Here is a 23,301-nt window from a genome sequence, read left to right as displayed (position 1 = left end):
GGCCCAGAACTGGACACAGGACTCAAGGTGTGGCCTAACCAGTGCTGAGTACAGGGGCACAATGACTTCCCTGCTCCTGCTGGCCACACTGTTCCTGATGCAGGCCAGGATGCCATTGGCCTTCTTGGCCACCTGGGCACACTGCTGGCTCATGTTCAGCTGCTCTCAATCAGCACCCCCAGGTCCCTCTCTGTTTGGCAGCTCTCAGCCACTCTGACCCCAGCCTGTAGCTCTGCATGGGGTTGTTGTGGCCAAAGTGCAGCCCCTGGCACTTGGACATGTTGAATGCCATCCCATTGGACTCTGCCCATCTGTCCAGTCGGTCGAGGTCCCTCTGCAGAGCCTTTCTACCCTCTAACTGACCAACATCTGCCCCTAACTTGGTGTCATCTGCAAATTTGCTGATGACAGACTCAATCCCCTCATCCAGATCATCAAGGAAGATGTTAAAGAGCACAGGGCCCAGCACTGATCCCTGGGGCACACCACTGGTGCCTGGCTGCCAGCTGGCTGTGGCACCATTCACCACCACTCTCTGGGCTCGGCCCTCCAGCCAGTTCCTAACCCAGCTCAGAGTGCTGCTGTCCAAGCCATGGGCTGACAGCTTGGCCAGGAGTTTGCTGTGGGGGACGGTGAAATCCAGATAGACCACATCCAAATGGCCAGGCTTCAGGCAGTAGTATCTCAGATCAACAGAATTACTTCCACAATCTATCACAACAGGATTTTAGCCGTGGTGCTATCCTTACTTTACATAAATTACACAGATTCCAAGCATGGTCAGGGGGTTGGAAGGGACCTCTTGAGATCATCTGGTCCAATCCCCCTGCTAAAGCAGGGTCACCCACAACAGGCTGTCCAGGATCACAATGTCCAGCTGGGTTTGGAATCTCTCCAGAGAAGGAGACTGCACAGCCTGTCTGCGCAGCCTGCTCCAGGGCTGCAGCACCCTCAACAGCAAAGAATTTTCGTCGCCTGTTCAGATGGAACCTCCTAGGTTCCAGTGCCTTTTCACTGTAAAGAACCCAGCCCCATCCTCTTGATCCTCACCCCTTAGCTCTTGCTGGGCATTGAACAGGTCCCCCCTCAGGCTGCTCTTTTCCAGGCTAAGCCGCCCCAGGTCTCTCAGCCTTTCCTCCTCACAGAAGTGCTCCAGTCCTCTCAGCATCGTCGTAGCCTTTGCTGGACTGTTGCATAGAATCATAGAATCAATAAGGTTGGAAAAGATCTCAAAGATCATCAAGTTCAACCTGTCACCCAACACCTCATGACTACTAAACCATGGCCTCAAGTGCCACATCCAATCCCTTTTTGAACAACCCCAGGGACGAGGACTCCACCACCTCCCTGGGCAGCACATTCCAATGGCCAATCTCTCTTGCTGGGAAGAACTTTCTCCTCACCTCCAGCCTAAACTTCCCCTGGCATAGCTTGAGACTGTGTCCACTAGAACCAGCGTTCTAGTGCTGGTTGCCTGCCTGGGAGAAGACACCAACCTCCATCTGGCTACAACCTCCCTTTAGGGAGTTGTGGACAGCAAGAAGGTCTCCCCTGAGCCTCCTCTTCTCCAGGCTAAGCAACCCCAGCTCCCTCAGCCTCTCCTCACAGGGCTGTGCTCCAGACCCCTCCCCAGCTTTGTTGCCCTTCTCTGGAAATGTTCAAGAGTCTCAATGTCCTTCTTAAACTGAGGGGTCCAGAACTGGACACAGTACTTCAGCAGTTCCTTGGGCTCCTCACTTCAAGAGAGACAGAACTGGACACAGTACTCCAGGCATGTCTCCACATCTCCTGCTACATTCTCCATAAGGAAGTTATTATGATTCATGCCAAATTATGTTGCTCAGAAACATCAAAACAAGTTTTACTTCAGTAAGAAAGAGCTTGGCATCCCAAACTCATAAGCAACTAAATTCCTCCAATGCATAAATTACCATAGATTCAAAGAATGGCCCAGGGAGGAAGGGACCCTGAAGATCATCCAGCTCCAACACCCCTGACATGGGCAGGGACACCTCCTACTGGACCAGGCTGTTCAAGGTCCCATCCAACCAAGCTTTGAATAGCTCTAGGGCAGGGACATACACAACCTCCCACACTGTAAATGAATAATTATTAATGGTTTAGGGGAGTGAAACATCTCCCTTATGAGGAGGACTGAGGGAGTTGAGGGCTCTATAGCTTGGAGAGGAGGTGACCTCATCCGTGTTCCTGAATACATAAAGGGTGAGTGCCCAGAGGCTGGAGCCAGGCTGTGCTGGGGGATGCCCAATGCCAGCACAAGGGGCAGTGGTGGAAGCTGAGGCAGAGGAAGTGCCATGGAAACAGGAGGAAGAATTTTTTCCTTGTTAGGTTTACAGAGCCCTGGAAGAGGCTGCCCAGGGGGGTTGTGGAGTCTCCTTCTCTGGAGATATTCAAACCCCACCTGGATGTGTTCCTGTGTGACCTGCTCTAGGTGCTCCTGCTCTGGGAGGGGGGTGGGACTGGAAGAGCTTTTGAGGTCCCTTCCAGCCCCTAACATTCTGTGATTCTGCAATGCCTCTAACAAACACTGAAAACTAAAAAGTCTTATCACAATCTTTTGGCAATTGTTAAACTCTTGCATCTGCTGGGATAGTTCCCATCTCCTTCAGTGGGGCATGGGTTAGGCTTTTCATCTCCTACCCGTGGCCGATTCAGCTCCAGCTCAGATTTGACAAAATCCTGCCAACATTACCATGTCACCTCCTAAAAAATTCTGCTTTTTTCACTGAAGGTAACTGAAAGCTGGAGCTTTAGATGAGTGCTTGCAATTACATTTTCCTTTCCCTTCATCAGCTACGCACACAAGCGGCTGTAAATCTCTATCGCTTCAAATGAGGTCTTCAAGGGTAACCCTGGCAGCTCAACAGCTGCGTGCATCATGTTTGAAGTGTTACAGGAAACTTTTTTCCTTTCTTTTCCTTTTTCCTTTTTTATAATCTTTTGGACTCAGATCTGAAAGTCTCCAGCAACCTTCATCGCTCACCTATCTCAGGTGACGTTTTAATTGGGGCTTTTAACTGCACATATTGCCGAGGTGAGGAAAATGGAGTGGAAAGTTCTTGGAGTACACATTTGGGTGGAATCATAGAATCAATAAGGTGGGAAAAGATCTCAGAGATCATCAAGTCCAACCTATTACCTAACACCTCTTGACAACTAAACCATGGCTCCAAGTGCCACATACAATCCTTTTTTGAACACCTCCAGGGACGGTGACTCCACCACCTCCCTGGGCAGCACATTCCAATGGCCAATTACTCCTTCTGGGAACAACTTTCTCCACACCTCCAGCCTAAACTTCCCCTGGTGCAGCTTGAGACTGTGTCCTCTTGCTCTGGTGCTGGTTGTCTGGGAGAAGAGACCAACTCTCACCTGGCTACAACCTCCTTTCAGGTAGTTGTAGACAGCAATAAGGTCTGATTCACTGACAGAGTTTATTTTACCCTGCTAGATATAAAGTGATATGCACATTGTTAAGTGTAGCTGGAGGGATGGAGGGGGAGAAGTGTCTTTAAAACAAACTGTATGGATTTCAGAGGACTTTGCTTGTAGTGTATAAGCATTTGCAGTCCAGTGCATTGTAGTGATTCACGGTGTTATGGAAAGAACTTCCCACATGTCCCCACCTGCCACCTCTTCTTCTGTAAGGGATTTTTCCACTCTGACAAACATTACACAGAATCATAGGATTATTAGGACTGGAAGCAACCTCAAGGATCATCCAGTTCCAACTCCCCTGCCATGGGCAGGGACACCTCACACTACACCAGTTTGCTCAGTGCCACATCCAGTCTGGCCTTAAAAGCCTCCAGGGAAGGAGGTCCTTCCCTTCTCTGAAGTCCAACATCTAACTTACAGGCTCACAGGATGTTAGGGGTTGGAAAGGACCTTTGGAGATCACTGAGTTCAACCCTCCTGCCAGAGCAGCACAGGTCACACAGGAACACATCGAGACAGGGCTGGAAAGTCTCCAGAGAAGGAGACTCCACAGCCTCTGGGCAGCTTGTTCCAGTGCCATACGAGGAAATGCTGAGGGAGCTGCATTTGTTCAGCCTAGAGAAGACTTAGGGAGAGACCTTATTACCATGGACCAGTATTTAAATAGGGGCTACTAGGAGAATGGAGGCTCCCTTTTTATGGAATCACTGAATTATGGAGGCTGGAACAGACCTCTGAGATCATCAAGTCCAGCCTATGACCTAACACCACCACACGAGATAAACCATGTCACTAAGACCTCCAGTGATGGCAAATCCACCACCTCCCTGGGCAGTCCATCCCAGTGCCTAATCAGCCTTTCCATCAGGAAGTGCTTCCTAACATCCAGTCTAAACCTCCCCTGGCACAGCTTAAGGCCATGGCCTCTTGTCCTGTGACAAGTTGCCTGGGAGCAGAGCCTGACACACTCCCTCCCACCCCCCGGCTACTTGCATTTAAGTAGTTATAGAGAGAGATAAGGTCCCCCCTCAGACTCCTCCAGGATGAACACCCCCAGCTCCCTGTTGTGTTCTGTTCTGTTCTAAATGACATATGTGAGGACACCAGGGTTTGCTAATCATGGTTCTGTGCCTGGAACTGGATGCTGCCCAGGGGTGTTGTAGAGTCTCCCTCTCTGGAGACTTCCCAGACCCATCTGGATGTGCTCCTGTGTGACCTGTGCTGGATTCTCTGGTCCTGCTCTGGCAGGGGGGTTGGACTTGATGATGTCTGGAGGTCCCTTCCAACCCCTAACATCCTGGGAGTCTGTGAAATTTTGGCCAGAATTATTCCAGCAGGAAGGTGATCAACTGAGCTTTTCTGTCCTCCTCCCATAGTGTGACAGAGAGAGAGACAGAGCCCTGGAAGAGGCTGCCCAGGGGGGTTGTGGAGTCTCCCTCTCTGGACATATTGAAACCCCACCTGGATGTGTTCCTGTGTGACCTGCTCTAGGTGCTCCTGCTCTGGCAGGGGGGTTGGACTGGATGTGCATTTGAGGTCCCTTCCAGCCCCAAACCTTCTGTGGTTCTGTGATTCCTCAAGACTATAAACAAGTGACGTTTTCCCCCCTGCAATTCAAATGAAATTAATGAGCAGTATCACCTCAAGCCAAACAAACCTCCCATCCTCCAGTCCCTTGGTGTGATTACTCTTAAGGACAGCCACAAAGCTGTAAATAAAGACAGACAGAGCCCTCAGTGGCTGTTAAACAAACGCTACCACATTGCGTGCTTGGAACAGCTCCGAGCCTCTATTGCTCCAACCACTTGTGGTTTCTCAGGACTTCTCTTCTGAATGACTGTGTCTTTCTAAAACAAACATGTTGGAGACTGAATTACTTTCATGCCTATTGGGGATAATTTTATAATTAGCTCGTTCTAATTGGCACTTGAGGGGTTTAAAAACCATCACCAAGCAGCAAAGGGAGCGCACCGCTGAAAGCAAAGCCTGGCATGTCAAACACGGTTTAGATCGTGCACACGTGGACTGCTGATTTCCCCAGTGCAGCATTTTGATCTCCACAACAGGCTCAGTCCTCTGGTTTTGTCTCTTCATTCTCCAAATAAGTATCCCCACCTGCAGGTCTCCAGAGACATTCTTATTCATTCAGCGTGCCAAAGAGTTGTTGCAGTCTATTATACAAATCACAGAATGTTGAGGGCTGGAGGGGACCTTGAAAGCTCATGCAGTGCAACCCCCCTGCCAGAGCAGGAGCACCTAGAGCAGATCACACAGGGTCACATCCAGGTGACTTTTGAATATCTCCAGAGAGGGAGACTCCACAACCCCCCTGGGCAGCCTCCAGTTCCAGGCACAGAACCATGATTATCAAACTCTGGTATCCTCACACGTCATTTCACCTGCCACAGAAGCTGCAGTTTCTCTTCAGTTTGCAATATATTGTTCAGCCGTAACACATACAGGAGTTAAGGCTACTCAATGCATGTCCCAAAGATGACAGAAGGATCACAGGATGTTAGGGGTTGGAAGGGACCTCTGGAGATCATTGAGTCCAACCCCCCTGCCAGGGCAGCACCATAGAATCCAGCACAGGTCACACAGGAACACATCCAGATGGGTCTGGAAAGTCTTCAGAGAAGGAGACTCCAGAACCCCTCTGGGCAGCCTGTTCCAGTGCTCTGGGACCCTCACAGGGAAGAAGTTCCTCCTCATGTTGAGGTGGAACCTCCCTTGCTGTAGTTTCAATCCATTGCCCCTTGTCCTATCTTAGGGTGCCACTGAGCAGAGCCTGTCCCTTCCTTCCTGACCCTCAGCCCTCAGACATTTATAGACATCGATCAGATGCCCTCTCAGCTTTCTCCTCTCCATGATAAACAGCCCCAGGGCTTTCAGCCTCTCCTCACCAGGTAGTGCTGCAGTCCCTTCATCATACTTGTAGCCCTCCCTTGGACTCTCTCCAGCAGTTCCCTGTCCCTCTTGACCTGGGGATCCCAGAACTGGATGCAATATCCCAGGTGAGGTCTCAGCAGGGTAGAGCAAAGGGAGAGGAGAACCTCCCTGGCTCTGCTAGACACACTCCTCTGAATGCATCCCAGGATGTGCTACAGTTCCAACTACATTACCTAGGAACACGTTTAAGGCTCAGCTAGCACTGGTCAGGACAGCAACACATGTTTTATTTTAACTATATCCTTCAGTCCAAATTATTTTGGTGATCCAAATTATGATTTTCCAGGAAAATAACTTATCACATTATCACAATGCTTCTAATGTATTCCCCCAGCACAGCACATTGCTTTTTGTGCATTGGTTATCCAGAACTGTAGATAATAATTTCTAGGGAACTGCAGTGACAAATTCATTTCCGAAGTGCTTTCTGTTATACTAATAGAAAACACTGCCTGAGGTAGCCAGAATTTCCAGAGAATCACAGAATGTTAGGGGCTGGAAGGGACCTCCAAAGCTCAGCCAGTCCAACCCCCCTGCCAGAGCAGGAGCACCTAGAGCAGGTCACAAGGGAACACAGCCAGACAGGTCTTGAATATCTCCAGAGAGGGAGACTCCACAACCCCCCTGGGAAGCCTCTTCCAGGACTCTGTCATCCTCACAGGGAAATAATTCTTCCTCCTTGTGGTGGGAACCCACCACACTCCTGTTTCCATGGAACTTCCTCTGCCTCAGCTTCCACCACTGCCCCTTGTGCTGGCATTGGGCATCCCCCAGCAGAGCCTGGCTCCAGCCTCTGGGCACTCACCCTGCACAGCTTTAGCAACAGCAATGAGGTCACCTCTCAGGTTCCTCCTCTCCAAGCTACAGAGCCCTCAGCTCCCTCAGTCTGTCCTCATAAAGAAGATGTTCCTCTCCTTTAATAGTTTTTGTGTCTCTTTGCTGGACTCTTCCAAGCAGTTCCCTGAGGTCCTTCTTGAACTGAGGGGCCCAGAACTGGACACAATACTCCAGCTGCAGCCTCACCAGGGCAGAGTAGAGGGGGAGGAGAACCTCTCTCAACCTACTAACCACAGCCCTTCTAGCCACCCCAGGATGGCATTGGCCTTCTTGGCCACAAGAGCACATTGCTGGCTCATAGTCGTCCTTCCATCCAGCAGGACTCCCAGGTCCTTTTCCTCTTCACTGCTCTCCAACAGGTCAGTCCCCAGCCTATCCTGGGGTCCACCTTCCCAGATGCAAGTCTTTACATTTGCCCCTGTTGAATTTCATTCAGTTTCTCCCTGCCCAGCTCTCCAGCCTCTCCAATGCTAATACTATTTTGATAATAATATGCCAGGATTGAGTTACAATAGACTCAGACAGCACTAGCCAACCCTGGAGGATGCAAACCTTACTCACCATATTGCTTTTTCGCTTTGACCTTGCCACCAACACATATTTGATAGTGGCCTTGCAACCCCCCAGCCCCACAAGATGCTCATGTGCAAGGAACATTATTCATTTCATAGGATGGCACTCCCAGTGGCCAGAATAACTTCCTGGAAGGCATCCTACAGCTTATCTTTTTATCCAAGGCCTGGGGAGCTGGAAATAGTACTTTCTGTACCAAGATAAGGTGGGTTTAGTTTCTGTCTTTACATCCTGGGTTTGATCCTGCAAGGTTACATTACCCTGCCCTTGTCACAGCAATTTGTTTGACCTAATATTCATCTTAATTTATTTTTTTCCATCAGACCTACCTGCCAACAGGATGGCATTTAACACATCTAAGTGATGGGCTCTGCACTTTGCTCACAACAACCTCATGGAGCACTACAGGCTCGGGACAGAGTGCCTGGAGAGCAGCTAGCCAGGGAGAGACCTGGGGGGACTGGGTGGCAGAAGGCTGAACATGAGCCTGCAGTGTGCCCAGGGTGCTAAGAAGGCCAAGAGCATCCTAGCCTGGATCAGGAATACTGTGGCCAGCAGGAGCAGGGAGGTCACTCTGCCCTGGACTCTGCACTGGTTAGGCCACACCTTGAGTCCTGTGTCCAGTTCTGGGCTCCTCAATTCAAGAGAGATGTTGAGACACTTGAAGGTGTCCAGAGAAGGGCAACAAAGCTGGGGAGGGGTCTGGAGCACAGCCCTGTGAGGAGAGGCTGAGGGAGCTGGGGTTGCTTAGCCTGGAGAAGAGGAGGCTCAGGGCAGACCTTCTTGCTCTCTCCAACTCCCTGCAGGGAGGTTGTAGCCAGGTGGGGGTTGGTCTCTTCTCCCAGGCAAGCAGCATCAGAAAAAGAGGACACAGTCTCAAGCTGTGCCAGGGGAGATTTAGGCTGGAGGTGAGGACAAAGTTCTTCCCAGAAAGAGTAATTTGCCATTGGAATGTGCTGCCCAGGGAGGTGGTGGAGTCACCATCCCTGGAGGAGTTCAAAACAGGCTTGGATGAGGCACTTGGAGCCATGCTTTAGTTGTCAGGAGGTGTTAAGTATTAGGTAATAGGTTGGACTTGATGATCTTTGAGGTCATTTCCAACCTGGTTGATTCTATGATTCCACCTGAACAAGTGGTTTTTCTTTTAATCAAATCAAAGCTCATATTTTAGGCAGCAACTTCCCCATGTATAGTATGCTTTCAATGTAATGTGGGTTTTTCAATGTAATTCTCCCTCCTCTATGTTAGTTTTCTTTATGTTTTATTTGGTTTGATTTTGTGGGATTTGGGGGGGAGTTGTTTGGGGGTTTTAATTGAGTTTTATTATGGCTTGTTGGGGTTTGCTTGGGGTCTGTTGTTGCTGTTGGGGTTTTTTGGTTGGTTGGTTGGGTTTTGCTTGTTGTATTTTTTATCACTTCTCCTGCTCGTTCTTTCCTTGCAGTATAAATATAAGCACACACTGGAAGAGGCTGCCCAGGGGGGCTGTGGAATCTCCCCCTCTGGAGATATTCAAACCCCACCTGGCTGTGTTCCTGTGTGATCTGCTCTAGGTGATCCTGCTCTGGCAGGGGGGTTGGACTGGATGAGCTTTCCAGGTCTCTTCCAGCCTTTAACATTCTGTGACATCACCAGAATCTCATTCTCACCCTGCTCCAAACTTTAGTCCTGCCAGCTCTATCACACCTTCACTCCCTTCTCCTCCCCTAATACAATTTTAAAAAATGAAATATAAAAATAAGTTTGGTTTTGGTTTTGTTTTTTTTTTAAAGCACTTTAAGTACCCAATTCTCTCAGAGTTAGGTTAGCCTATTCTATTGGCCTGGTAGTGACAGGAGTGGGGGAGATGGAACAAAACTAGAAATGGGTAGATTCAGATTGGATGTCAGGAGGAAGTTGTTCCCCATGAGGGTGGTGAGAGCCTGGCACAGGTTGCCCAGGGAGGTGGTGGCAGCCTCATCCCTGGAGGTGTTTGCAGCCAGGCTGGATGTGGCTGTGAGCAACCTGCTGTAGTGTGAGGTGTGTGAGGGACACAGTCTCAAGCTGTGCCAGGGGAGGTTTAGACTTGAGGTGAGGAGAAAGTTCCCCACCAAGCGAGTCGTTCGTCATTGGAATGTGCTGCCCAGGGAGGTGGTGGAGTCCCCATCCCTGGAAGTGTTCAAGAGGGGATTGGATGTGGCACTTGGAGCCATGGTCTGGTCATGAGGTCTGTGGTGACAGGTTGGACTCGATGATCCTCAAGGTCTCTTCCAACCTTAGTTATACTGTGATACTGTGATGATACCGTGTCCCTGCCCATGGCAGGGGTTTGGAAATAGACAATCCTTGAGTTCCCTTCCAACCCTAACAATTCCATGACTCTATGATTCTATAGTTTTATGCCCTTCTCTGTCACCTACTTCTGACAAGGGAAAGCAATTGCTGCTTGATTCTGCAGGTGTATCTCCATTAAAATAGTTCTCATGACCTTCCCCTCCTTACATACCTCCATACCTCTCTGCTCCCAAGCAAACAGCACCAAGTAGTGAAGGCAGTACCAAACATGCCTACACATTTTCTCTGCAAAATGGCATAGACAGAACTTAACTGTTTCTAAGAGCTCTCCACAGGCGTGTTGAAGCCTGATGGAGTGAACTTGGGCAGGTCAGCTCAGTGGCACACGGGGAAAGTCACAAGTTCCAGCAGGAGAACAAATCATTGCCCACTTTTGATCTATAGGTACTTGCTTATCTTCAGAGCCTTTACTGATACCTCTGGTAAAATTACACATTCCATTCCCAACACAAGTTAGGTTATCACATCCTGAACTTACTACAAAGCACAGAAGTAAGGAAAATAATTAAAAAATAACCCAAAATACACAAAGCCTCTACCAACAAACTTCCTATGAGTTCATAACAGCCAACAGTGTCTTATCATTATCAAGAGCTGGGGTCTTACCTTTATCAGGAAAAGCTGCAAAGTCCCTTTCTCCTATTCAGCTCCCAAGAACAAAAGAAACCAACTCCACCCTGTGGGGCAAAGAACATTTTGAAAATGGTCACTGATAAGTCCAAAGGAAGGTTTAAATCATTACAATATAATACAGAACCACCACCCCCCTCCTCCCCAGCCTGAAGATACTCAGGTCAAAATATAACGACACCTGGAAAAAAGGCCAACGGATGGCATAGGGCTGGTGACAGACCTACCACATCATTTCAACAAGTGTCATGGCAAACGTTGCCATGAATTGCAAGGCCACTGACACCACAACTCAGCAATTTTATTTTATTAGGACATTTCCATTTTTGATTCATGAAGTGAGCTTTCAGGAGAAAATGGCAGTGTCACAACCGATGGGGCAATTCTCGGCCACACAGGTTTCTTTTACATCTTACCAGAGGCCTAGTGAGAATTAAACAATGAAATAAATATTACACAGAGTCACAGAATGTTAGGGGCTGGAAGGGACCTCAAAAGCTCAGCCAGTCCAACCCCCCTGCCAGAGCAGGAGCACCTAGAGCAGGTCACACAGGAACACAGCCAGGTGGGTCTTGAATATCTCCAGAGAAGGAGACTCCACAACCCCCCTGGGCAACCTGTTTCAGGGCTCTGTCACCCTCACAGGGGAAAAGTTCTTCCTCCTCTTTCCATGGAACTTCCTCTGCCTCAGCTCCTACCACTGCCCCTTGTGCTGGCATTGGGCATCCCCCAGCAGAGCCTGGCTCCAGCCTCTGGGCACTCACCCTGCACAGCTTTATCAACAGCAATGAGGTCACCTCTCAGGCTCCCCTTCTCCAAGCTACGGAGCCCTCAGCTCCCTCAGGCTCTCCTCATAAGGAAGATGTTCCACTCCCCTAATAATTTTTGTGTCTCTGTGTTGGACTCTTTCAAGCAGTTCCCTGAGGTCCTTGTTGGACTGAGGGGCCCAAAACTGGACACAATACTCCAGCTGCAGCCTCACCAGAGCACAGTAGAAGGGGAGGAGAGATTCTCTCAATATACTAACCACAGCCCTTCTAATCCACCCCCAGATATCATTGGCCCTCTTGGCCACAAGAGCACATTGCTGGCTCATGTTCAACCTCCCTTCCACTAGGACCCCCAGGTCCTTTTCCCCTTCGCTGCTCTCCAACAGGTCAGTCACCAGCCTGTCCTGGTCTATGGGGGTGTTCTTTCCCAGGTGCAGGACTCTACATTTGCCCTTGTTGAATTCATTCAATTTCTCCCTGCCCAGCTCTCCAGAGGGCTAGGAAGACTTTTGGATGCCCTAGCGACTCACATATCTTACCAGCTAAGGATCATCACTCCTCCTTGTTGTACCAAACACCCAGATAACAAATGATTCCATAGAAGTAGAACAAGTTTTGCATCACAACAGATGTGAGAAGTTTTAGAGTGAGACCAGCAGGCTCATTAGATGCAGAGAGATCCATAGTCACTTCTTCTGCAATATTGGCTCTACTGAAGACCTTGGAAAACAGTTTCATTCAGCTGCAGAGGACTGAAGTAAGGGTGGAAAATGAATCACAGAAGCTAGAAACAAAAGGGGGGGGGGGGGGGGGGCAGTGCAACATCTACAGTAGGATGATGGTGAAGACTGCTGGAGAATGAACAAGTTACAGGCACCTAGTGCAAGGAAAAGCCATTTCTCACAAAATCAATGAGGTTGGAAAAGACCTCAGAGATCATCAAGTCCAACCTATTATCTCACACCTAACATCTCCTGACTACTAAACCATGGCTCCAAGTGCCACATCCAAGCCTGTTCTGAACACCTCCAGGGATGGGGACTCCACCACCTCCCTGGGCAGCACATTCCAATGGCTAACAACTCTCTCTGGGAAGAACTTTCTCCTCACCTCCAGCCTAAATCTCCCCTGGAGCAGCTTGAGACTGTGTCCTCTTGTTGTGGTGCTGGTTGCCTGGGAGAAGAGACCAACCCCCACCTGGCTACAACCTCCTTTTGTGTAGTTGTAGAGAGCAGTAAGGTCTCCCCTGAGCCTCCTCTTCTCCAGGCAGAGGGCGAAAAAGAAAGAGCAGGACCAGAGCTTTTGCTTCTTTGCTCTTTAATTACCTACTCCATTATCACACCAGAATGTGAAGCGGAAATTTTTCATTTTGACAGCCTTCCTAAAAAAATCTTTACAATGTCACTGCTTATCTTATCTGAAGTAGCTTTACACCCATCAACACCAACTCAAGAGCTGCAGAACGACTCCATTTCATTCCTGTCTCAAAGAGTGGCCAAATATTTATCATTTCCTCCACAATCCTGGAAAGGTTAGAAAGCCTGAAAGGGCATAAATACAACTGACTTGCTGATAATGGCCGAATTCAAAGAGCTCTCCTTGTTTCTACAGCAAATTTGTTAACCTACAGCTGTTAGAATCTGTGGCTTGAAAACAAAAATTAATTAACTGCCACTAATCAGGTGATACACATTTAAAATAGGAAACTAGCTTATAAGGACAGCACTCATTCAAAGCATGCATTAGAGCTCCCCCCATCCCCCCCTTTTTTTTTCTGGGATAAAAGAAAATTCCCAAGCTTTTTGTTCATGCTGCTGTTCTGTGAACACCCTGTACTGAACAAAATAGCCTAGCCTAGCCTAGCCTAGCCTAGCCTAGAATAGAATAGAATAGAATAGAATAGAATAGAATAGAATAGAATAGAATAGAATAGAATAGAATAGAGTAGACCAGGTTGGAAAACACCTTTGAGATCATCAAGTCCAACCTATCACCCAGCACTATCTAAGCAACTAAACCATGGCACCAAGCACCCCATCCAGTCTCTTCCTAAACACCTCCAGTGATCATGAAATTGTGAGCATCTGCTTTTCTTTCTAATTAGAAGCACAGAATTGTTAGAGTTGGAGGGACCTCAAGGATGCAACCTCACTGCCATGGGCAGGGACACCTCACACTACAGCAGGTTGCTCACAGCCACATCCAGCCTGGCTGCAAAAACCTCCAGGCATGAGGCTGCCACCACCTCCCTGGGCAACCTGTGCCAGTCTCTCACCACCCTCATGGGGAACAACTTCTTCCTAACATCCAATCTCAATCTACCTACTTCTAGGTTTGCTCCATTCCCCCCAGTCCTATCACACCCTAAAATGTCCCTCCCCAGCTTTCTTGTAGCCCCCTTCAGATATTGGAAGGCCACAAGAAGGTGTCCTTGGAGCCTTCTCTTCTCCAGACTGAACAACCCCAACTCTCTCAGACGGTCCTCACAGGAGAGCAGCTCCAGCCCTCTAACCATTCTCATGGCCTTTGTCTGGACACCTTCCATACAATTAACACAGACAAGCTTCTAATGGAAGGCTGACCATGAGCCTGCAGTGTGCTCTTGTGGCCAAGAAGGCCAATGCCATCCTGTGGTGGATTAGATAGGATGTGGTCAAGAGAGGTTCTCCTCCCTCTCTATTCTGCCTTGGTGAGACTGCCTCTGGAGTACTGTGTCCATTTCTGGGCCACTCAGTTCAGGAAGGACCTCAGGGAACTGCTTGAAAGAGTTCAGTGCAGAACAACAAAAATGATTAGGGTGGAACACCTTCTTATGAGGAGAGACTTCCCAACTCCTCCTGTCAAATGCATCTGTAAGGAGTCATAGAATCATAGACTAACTCATGTTGGATAGGACCCATAAGGACCTTAGGAGTCCACAGGTCCTCACAAGTCCAGCTAAAATTGAACCACACAACTAAAAACATTGTACAGATGCTCCCTGAACTACAACAGACTTGGTGCTGTAACCATTTCCCTGAGGAGCCTGTTCCAGTGATTCTCCACAGAGAACCTTAATGCCCAGTCTGAAGTTATTCATACCTGCACCGGTACAGGTTGGGAGGTGATCTGCTGGAGAGCAGCCCTGGGGAGAAGGAGCTGGGAGTGCTGGTGGACAACAAGTTCTGCATGGGACAGCAATGTGCCCTGGGGGACAAGAAGGCCAATGGGATCCTGGGGTATATTCAGAGGAGTGTGTCCAGCCCTGGCGAGACCTCATCTTGAGTACTGCATTCAGTTCTGGGCTCCCCAGTTCAAGAGGGACAGGGATCTGCTGGAGAGAGTCCAGCAGAGGGCTACCAGGATGATGAAGGGACTGGAGCACTGCCTGGTGAGGAGAGGCTGAGAGCCCTGGGTCTGCTTAGTCTGGAGAATAGAAGACTGAGAGGGGATTTAATAAATGTCTATAAACATCTGAGGGCTGGGGGTCAAGAGGGAGGGGACAGGCTCTGCTCAGTTGCACCCTGGGATAGGACAAGGGGCAGAAGTTATAAACTATGGCACAGGAGGTTCCACCTCAACATGAGGAGGAACTTCTTCACTCTGAAGGTCATGGAGCACTGGAACAGGCTGCCCAGAAAGGCTGTGGAGACTCTGCCCCTGTACTCAGCACTGGTTAGGCCACACCTTGAGTCCTGTGTCCAATTCTGGGCCCCTCAGTTTAGGAAAGATGTTGAGATGCTGGAAAGTGTCCAGAGAAGGGCAACAAAGCTGGGGAGGGGTCTGGAGCACAGCCCTGTGAGGAGAGGCTGAGGGAGCTGGGGTTGCTTAGCCTGGAGAAGAGGAGGCTCAGGGGAGAGCTTCTTGCTCTCTCCAACTCCTTGAAGGGAGGTTGTAACCAGGTGGGGGTTGGTCTCTTCTCCCAGGCAGGCAACCAGCACCAGAACAAGAGGACACAGTCTCAAGCTGTGCCAGGGGAGGTTTAGACTGGATGTTATGAAGAAATTCTACACAGAGAGAGTGACTGGCCTGCCTGGGGAGTCACCATCACTGGAGGTGTTCAGGAGGAGACTTGATGGGGTGCTTGGTGCCATGGGTTAGTTGATTAGATGGTGTTGGGTGATAGGTTGGGCATGATGATCTCGAACATGGTATATTCTATTCTATTCTATTCTATTCTATTCTATTCTATTCTATTCTATTCTATTCTATTCTATTCTCCCTGGTAACTTTCAAACCCTGCATGAATGCACCCCTGTGTGACCTGCACTAGATTCTATGGTCCTGCTCTGGCAGGGGGATTGGACTCAAATGTCTCCAGAGGTCCCTTCCAACCCCTAACATCCTGTGATCCTGTGTTGTGTCTGACCTCAGAGCTGGTACACAACCAGTACAGGAGCCAAAGAGGCCAATGGCCATAAAAATGGGGAAATGATTCAGTTAGTATTCACTCTAAATTGCATACAAAACACCCCTGATAATCTCAAGTAATTTATCGTTCTGTTAAACCCTGCAAGATGAGAGACATAAAGCTCAGCTGGCTGATACAATCTGAGCCTGCACAAGCAAGCCCATTCTGGGGCAATAAAAAGCTGGGAGACACCAAATTAACCATAAAAGCATCCTGTCTCATAAGATAAGGATGATTTTTTTCCCACAACTGATACTTGCTTTCACTTCTTCAATGAAGCTCACTATTTCCATCATTCTCTCACCAACTCTCTTTTAGAAGGAGTCCACCCCCTCTGACAACCCACAGCTCAAACTGAGGACCAAAGGCACCCCAGCTACTAACAAGAAGGTGTCCTCCCCCCCTGCCACTCTGGTCATTTGTCAGCCCTGCAGACAAAAGCTGAGAACAGCACAGATTGGAGTAATTACACAGAGAGTTTGAGGCTAATTAAACAAATTACACAGACTCAATAGTATCTAAAATCTATGGGGAAAAAACTAACAGATGTCATCAGAAAGCTTCTAAGGGAGACAGATCATAGATCATAGATCATAGATCATAGATCATAGATCATAGATCATAGATCATAGATCATAGATCAAAACAAGAGGACACAGTCTCAGGCTGCACCAGGGGAGGTTCAGGTTGGATGTTAGGAAGAAGTTCTATACAGAGAGAGTGATTGCCCATTGGAATGTGCTGCCTGGGGAGGTGGTGGAGTCACCATCACTGGAGGTGTTCAGAAGGAGACTTCATGGGGTGCTTGGTGCCATGGGTTAGCTGTTTGGGTGGGTTGGATTGGTTGATGGGTTGGACACGATGATCTTGAAGGTCTCTTCCAACCTGGTCTGGTTTATTCTAAATTTTTTATTCTAAGTAGGCAGTCCAGTGGCTTACAGGATGTTAGGGGTTCGAAGGGAGCTCTGGAGATCACTGAGTCCAACCCCCCTGCCAAAGCAGGACCATAGAATCCAGCACAGGTCACACAGGAACACATCCAGACAGGGCTGGAAAGGCTCATCTATGGGGATGCATTTCTGTAAGACTTTATCAGTTCCTATTTTCTGGTATTAGAATCATAGAATCAGTAAGGTTGGAAAAGACCTCAGAGATCATCAAGTCCAACCTGTCACCCAACACCACCTGACTACTAAACCATGGCTCCAAGTGCCACATCCAATCCCCTCTTGAACACCTCCAGGGATGGGGACTCCACCACCTCCCTGGGCAGCACATTCCAATGGCCAATCTCTGTCTAGGAAGAACTTTCTCCTCACCTCAAGCCTAAATCTCCCCTGGCACAGCTTGAGACTGTGTCTTCTTGTTCTGGTGCTGATTGCCAGGGAGAAGAGACCAACCCCACCTGGATACAACCTCCCTTCAGGGAGTTGTAGACAGCAAGAAGGTCTCCCCTGAGCCTCCTCTTCTCCAGGCTAAGCAACCCCAGCTCCCTCAGCCTCTCCTCACAGGGCTGTGCTCCAGACCTCTCCCCAGCTTTGTTGCCCTTCTCTGGACACCTTCAAGAGTCTCAATGTCCTTCTTAAACTGAGAGGCCCAGAACTGGACACAGGACTCCAGGTGTAGCCTAACCAGTGCTGAGTCCAGGGCACAATGACTTCCCTGCTCCTGCTGGCCACACTATTCCTGATGCAGACTGGGCACACTGGGCACACTGATGGATCATGTTCAGCTGCTGTCAACCAGCACCCCCAGGTCCCTCTCTGCCTGGCTGCTCTCAGCCATTCTGACCCCAGCCTGTAGCACTGCATGGGGTTGTTGTGGCCAATGTGCAGAACCTGGCACTGGGATGTGTTCAATCTCATGCCGTTGGACTCTGCCCATCTGTCCAGCCTGTCAAGGTCTCTCTGCAGAGCCTCTCTACCCTCTCACAGATCAACTCCTGGCCCCCAGCTTGGTGTCATCTGCAAATTTACTTACTGTAGATTTTTATTGCACTTATTGTGCTGCAAAGCAGTGCTCTCTAACAGACCCTCTAAATAGCAGGAGCCAAAAAAAGCCACACTTGACCTCCTCTGCAGTGAAGTCTGTGTCTTCCTCATGCTTTCTCATATCCACCCACAGCACACTTTCCCTGCCCAGGGCTTCATGCCATTCAGGCGTTCACCGGCTGAGCTTTCTTTGCTCACCATGAGGATGACCAGCACCTAGCTAAACATCCAGCAGGAAACCTGATCCATGTTTTCAACTGAAACCCATCCAAAGAGACATTTCAGGCTGCCTTTTTGGAATAATACATTCAAATATTTTCTTAGTCTGAAAAGACCAAAGTCCACCCTTTCATCAGCCAGACAAGGCTTCTGCAAAGAAAAGCAGCACAATTACATTCCCAGTCCTATGAGGAGCAGGGAAATTTGCCTGCACTGTTTGCTGCCAACTGTTTCCACAGCACACAAGTACTGCAAATCAGATGCTCAGGAAGCAAAGCTCTCCTAACATCTTCATCAATGACATTGAGGAAGGGACAGAGTCTCTGCCCAGCAAGTTTCTTCAGACATCTAAAGGCCATTCAGAGACTTGGACAAGACTGAGAGTTGGGCAGAGAGGAACCTCATGAGGTACAACAAGGAGAAGTGCAGAGTCCTGCACCTCTTCACTGAGAGAGTCATTGGTCATTGGAATGTGCTGCCCAGGGAGGTGGTGGAGTCACCATCCCTGGAGGTGTTCAAGAGGGGATTGGACGTGGCACTTGGTGCCATGGTCTAGTCATGAGGTTTGTGGTGACAGGTTGGACTTGATGATCCTTGAGGTCTCTTCCAGCCTTGGTGATACTGTGATACTGTAATAAACTGCAGAAGTACAGGTTGGGAGGGGACCTGGGGAGAAGGGCCTTGGAGTGCTGGTGGACAACAAGTTCTGCATGGGACAGCAATGTGCCCTGGGGGCCAAGAAGGCCAATGGGAGCCTGGGGTGCATTCAGAGGAGTGTGTCCAGCAGAGCCAGGCAGGTTCTCCCCACCCTCTGCTCTGCCCTGGTGAGACCTCACCTGGAATACTGCATCCAGTTCTGGGCTCCCCATCTTAAGAGGGACAGGGATCTGCTGGAGAGAGTCCAACAGAGGGCTACAAGGATGCTAAAGGGACTGCAGCCCTGCCCTGTGAGGAGAGGCAGAGACCCCTGGGGCTGCTCAGTCTGGAGAGGAGAAGACTGAGTGGGGATCTGATCAATGTCTGCTCAGTTGCACCATGGGATAGGATAAGGGGCAGTGGATATAAACTCCAGCACAGGAGGTTCCACCTCAACATGAGGAGGAACTTCTTCACTGTGAGGGTCCCAGAGCCCTGGAGCAGGCTGCCCAGAGAGGTTGTGGAGTCTCCTTCTCTGAAGCCTTTCCAGCCCTTTCTGGATGCATTCCTGTGTGACCTGTGCTGGATTCTCTGGTCCTGCTCTGGCAGGGGGGTTGGACTCAATAATCTTTGGGGGTCCCTTCCAAACCCCAACATCCTGTGAAAGCTAAAGTCATAATCCATAAGACTAAATCAGCCTTAGTATGATGCAACAGTGGATGGCAAGGGCTCTCCTTGCTTGGCATTGCAGTTGTCTCTGGTTTGGGATTTTGTGAGGTTTTGTGGAGGGTTGTTGGCACTTTCTTTTCTTCCCCCCTTTCTTATATTTTTAATGCAAATTATGCCTTTCCCCCCCCTTCCCCCCCCCCAAGTCCATAAGCCTTCAATACTTAAAAGTTTGATAAACAGCTCCAGCACACAATTACTAATTCAGCCTGCTTCAAAGGGCTGGAATGGCTCCCTATCAGCCCAAAGGCACCACCACTGCACTCCTTCCCACTTACTTCATGGAAAAAACAAACAAGCCCCAAACACCAAAACCTAATTGCTTAAAACAAAGTCCACCTGAAGAGGTTTTCTACAGAGTTTTTAGTACAAACAGAATGAGACAGTATAAATGTTCCATGAGCCCACAGGAGCCTGCTGAGACCAATCAGAGTTGCCAATGGTAGAATACTGCTTTCTCCCCCGGCCTGAAACTGGTACTTGAGACCTTCTAGTGTTGTTTTTAACTCCATAGCAGAGGGGGAAAGGCACTACAAAAATCATGTGTGTTGTCCTTATGAGTCACCTATTTACACTTTTTGAAGTAAGCTTACTACCTCAGACTAATTGTGGTAGTTAAGGGGAAGAGTCAGAAAATACATTTCAAAGGACCAGGATTAAGAATTTAAACTGTGGCTTCCACTTACAGGCAGCAACTGAAAACTCATTTCCACTCCCAAGCACAGACAGGGCCCCAAAGACCTATTTTGTTCCCTACACACACAAACTGGCTGGCACTGGTGGTTAAAAATCCTGGGCCTGTGTAGCTACATTTTCCACATGGAGCTGCTGGAGACTATTATTAGGTATCTTGAAAGGAGCACCAGGCTGCAGACTGTAAAGGAGGGCAATGAAAACTATGTCAATACCTACACCAAGGCATGTGTGAGAAGGCTGAACACAAACTATAGGATGCTGGTGAAATAAGCATTTGTTTGTATCTGAAGTGTGTTGACAGATGCAATAGCAGCTCAATAATGTCCCTGTCGGGCAGTAACAGAGATGGAAGAACACAAAACCAGGTCTGATGAGGTACATGCCAAGGCTGGAACAATCCTCATTATCAATGCAGGCTGGGGGAGGAGGTGATAGAAAGCAGCTCTGAGGAAAAGGACTTGGGGGTGCTGGTGGGTGAGAAGCTGGACAGCAGCAGGCAGGGCGAGACTGCAGCACAGAAGGCAAATCACAGCCTGGGCTGCATCCAAAGCAGCATTGCCAGCAGAGACAGAGAGGTGATTCTGACACTTTGCTCTGCTCTGCTGAGACCTCACCTGGAGTAGTGTGTACAGGTCTGGAGCCCTCAATATAGGAAGGACATGGAGCTGATGGAGAGGGTCCAGAGGAGGCCATGAAAATGATCAGGGGGTGCTGGGGGTGTTCAGCCTGGAGAAGAGAAGGCTCCAGGGAGACCTAATAGCAGCCTGCCAGGACCTGAAGGGGGCTACAGGAAGGCTGCAGAGAGACTGTTTGCAAAGGCCTGCAGGGACAGGATGAGGGACAATGGCTTCAAAGTAGAGCACAGCAGATTGAGATTGGATGTTAGAAACAAGTTCTGCACCATGAGGGTGGTGGAACAGTGGAACAGGTTGCCCAGGGAGGTGGTGTTGAGGCTCATTCCCTGGAGATATACAAGGTGAGGCTCAACAGGGCTCTTCTGGGCAACCTGATCTCTTTGGGGATGTCCCTGCTGAGTGCAGAGGGGGTTGGACTGGATGACTGTAGGAGCTCAATTCTGTGAATCTGTGACCAGCAGGCCACCATCAGTCAGCTTCACTTTTCCTTGATGGGTTCTTATATGAGAGCAGTCACTCAGTGTTGAACCTGGCTGAGGGGACACAGCATGCAGATGGGCCCCAAGACAGGGATCCAAAGAGGAAACATAACACTAACCTCCTTCTGCTTTCTGAACACACACCCTGTATCACACCACAACATCCACTTGAACTACATAGATGGTCTCTTAATGGACCTTCCTTCTTAGCTTCATCTGTAGCCAAGTGTTGATATGGTAGACCACAAGCATGGAATGGCTACTGAAACAGGAAAATAATTATCCAATCCAGCATCCAATGCTGGGTGTGCCTCTGTAAGTGTGCAACTGTTCACACAAGCAACCAGGTTGGAGAAGACCTCAGAGATCATTAAGTCCAACCTATTACCTAATACCTAACACCTCCTGACAACTAAACCATGGCTCCAAGTGCCACATCCAAGCCTTTTTGAACACCTCCAGGGATGGGGACTCCACCACCTCCCTGGGCAGCACGGTTTTTTTTCATTCCCCCTAGTCCTACCACTACCTGACACCCTGAGACTAAGAATGGGTGGATTCAAATTGGATGTTAGGAAGAAGTTCTTCCCTGTGAGGGTGGTGAGAGACTGGCACAGGTTGCCCAGGGAGGCGGTGACAGCCTCATCCCTGGAGGTGTTTGCAGCCAGGCTGGATGTGGCTGTGAGCAACCTGCTGTAGTGTGAGGTGTCCCTGCCCATGGCAGGGGGGTTGGAACTGGCTGAGCCTTGAGGTCCTTTCCAACCCTGACAGTTCTATGATTCTGTGATAACAGTAGCAAACCAGGGGAGCACAAAGTCATTTGTGAACCAAATGGGCTGGAGGGGGGAAAAAAGTGCAGCTCTCTACAGCACAAAGCAAGTTACTCATTCACTGCATTAGAAAGTAATTGGTGGACTGAATGTTTGGAGCACATTTCCTCTTGCTTTTGTTTACTTTGGAGCTGGATGACTTTGAACCAGCTGGGCTGCATACTAATTAACCACCACTGCAGTTGCAGGTGTAGTGTAGCATTGTGCCTGTGCAAATACATACATTTGGATACCGTGTGAAGATTGGCAATTATCAGCTGCCTCATGCCAAGGAAATACTGCATCTAGTGTTACTCTTTAATTATTAAGGGGCAGAAGGTCAGCCCACACATGAAGACCTTTCCTCAGCCAAGGTTACTGCAACAACCTCTTCAGAGCTGCTCCCTTCCTGGTGTATTTTTATTTTGCCCATCTCTGAGGCAGGCTTTCCACATGGTTGGAATTCCACAGATGGTCCCCATTGCCCCTGAAGAAATCCTGTTTCCAGATGAATTCACCAGAACAGGACTGCATTTCTTAGACAGCAGAGGGATATTTGCCAGAAACTCCTGATCCCCAGGAGGGCACCAACTGGGTAATACTTAATCATTCCATAATCTTTGACAACCTGGTAGAAGTTTAACAGCATCTTCACACAGCACTGCTGCTGCAATAAATGCTGGGAGCTCTCTGAGCAGCATTTGGGAACTGTCTATTAAAAGGATTCCGATGTCCCTTCTCAGTGTTGCAATATAAATCATAGGATCAATAAGGTTGGAAAAGACCTCAGAGGTCATCAAGTCCAACCTGTCACCCAACACCACCTGACAACTAAACCATGGCTCCAAGTGCCACATCCAATCCTTTTTTGAGCACCTCCAGGGACGGAGACTCCACCACCTCCCTGGGCAGCACATTCCAATGGCCAATTACTCTTTCTGGAAGAACTTCTTCCCAACACCCAGCCTAAACTTCTTCCTAACATCCAGCCTAAACCTCCCCTGGCACAGCTTGAGACTGTGTCCTCCTGTTCTGGTGCTGGTTGCCTGGGAGAAGAGACCAACCCCCATCTGGCTACAACCTCCCTTCAGGTAGTTGTAGACAGCAATAAGGTCTTCCCTGTGCCTCCTCTTCTCCAAGATAAGGTTCTCCTCTCCCTCTACTCTGCCCT

At 49.1% G+C, this 23,301-nt stretch overlaps 1 protein-coding gene across 1 annotated transcript in view; it reads right to left on the bottom strand.

Moving 5' to 3' along the window:
• BMPR1B (bone morphogenetic protein receptor type 1B) overlaps positions 1–23,301 on the bottom strand; it is a 318,882-nt gene that overhangs the window by 244,502 nt on the left and 51,079 nt on the right. Inside the window, exon 2 of the mRNA XM_068136787.1 lies at positions 10,756–10,826. The gene's annotated coding sequence lies outside the window, so the exon portion shown is untranslated. The remainder of the gene's footprint in view (positions 1–10,755; positions 10,827–23,301) is intronic.

This window comes from Melanerpes formicivorus, unplaced genomic scaffold, assembly GCF_026170545.1.
Source record: "Melanerpes formicivorus ecotype bairdi unplaced genomic scaffold, bMelFor1.0.p_v2 SCAF_4, whole genome shotgun sequence".
Taxonomy (NCBI): Eukaryota; Metazoa; Chordata; class Aves; order Piciformes; family Picidae; genus Melanerpes; species Melanerpes formicivorus.
The sequence above is the reverse complement of the archived record's forward strand: the minus strand, read 5'-3'. Positions and strand labels throughout refer to the sequence as shown.